Genomic DNA, 1303 nt, shown 5'->3' with positions numbered 1-1303 from the left:
GTGGGTCTCAGCTGATGAACAGCCATTGTGTTGACAGTCCGATTCCAAGCAAAGCTTGCCCTGTCCTCAGACACCTCTCCCCCTCCTTGCCCTGAGGGAAGAGATGAGGCTCTGTAGCACATAACTTGAAGGCAGGAGTCGTGGTGGTGCAGTGTTTGTGTGCTGGACTGCTCACTACAAGGTCACCAGTTCAAAACCACCAGTTGCTACTTGGGAGAATGATGAGGCTTTCTGCTCATGACAAATCTACCGTCTCAGAAACCCACAGGGGCAGCTTTACAGAGTCCCGTCTTGGCATTATGAGGTGTAACCGACTCGGTGGCAGTAAGTTTGGGCTGGTTGGTTGGTTATATGTTTGTTTGGGGAGCAATTCAGTAATCAACATAGACAGTATTTTAATCCAAAAATCAAGCTGAAAGTGGGGGCGAACTCCAACTCGATGGGCAGGCTATCAGCAGAATAGAGGGAGTCTGGAGGCAGCCCTGCAGTGGCCGAGCCCCCATCATGGTTTTTTTTAATTTTCCAAAATATTCTGAATTTTGACTGCTAAGTTTGTTGGAGATGCATCCAGTCTTTCCTGGTGAGGGGTGAGCCCCTCCCACCTCACCCTAGTCAGCCCCTACCAGTAGCCCCAGTCGCCCTCCCCTTCCACGACCCCTTGTCAACCCACCACCCAGCAATAGAGGCAACCAAAAGACGAGATGGAGCATCGTGGGGCACAGCAGCCACAGGGGGGTGCCCGTGAGCTGCTTCAGGCCTAGGAGGAAGCCTTGAACAGGCTTGAACTGGGCCCGGTGGGAAGGAGCCCTTAGTGTCCTGGGGTCTGTCCTCCAGGCGCCCCGTGGGGCCCGGGCTAGGAGAGCCACGGGCCGGGGAGCACCTTCCTGCCCTGGAGAGAGCCGGGCTGCTCCCTCCTAGGTGTGGTGGGTGGGGACTGTCATTGTCCCTATTTTACAGAGGAGGAAACTGAGGCACAGCAGGGGGACAGCTAGTCGAGAGAGGAAGCAGCGGTGTCCGCCCAGCTCTGGCACCTGATCAGACCGCTCCGTTCAGAGTTGGCCAACCAGCCAGAGCCCCTTCTGTCTCCATCACCCCAGAGCCTCACGTGGGGCCTGGGGTGGCAAAGAACACTCTAGAAATGGTTAAGAGAAAGGCAGTCCACTTCACAGAGGGGGAGGCCAAGGCTCAGCATGACTCTTAACGTGTGTGTATGTGTGTGTGTGTGTGTTGAAACATATGTAGGAGCCCTGGTGATGTAGTGGTTACCCAGGGGGTTGTGAGCCACATGATCAGCAGTTCGAAA

Source organism: Echinops telfairi, unplaced genomic scaffold (assembly GCF_000313985.2).
Source record: "Echinops telfairi isolate 266 unplaced genomic scaffold, ASM31398v2 ScPeMD7_2;HRSCAF=8, whole genome shotgun sequence".
In the NCBI taxonomy this organism is placed as follows: Eukaryota; Metazoa; Chordata; class Mammalia; order Afrosoricida; family Tenrecidae; genus Echinops; species Echinops telfairi.
This window is presented reverse-complemented; position numbering follows the sequence as displayed.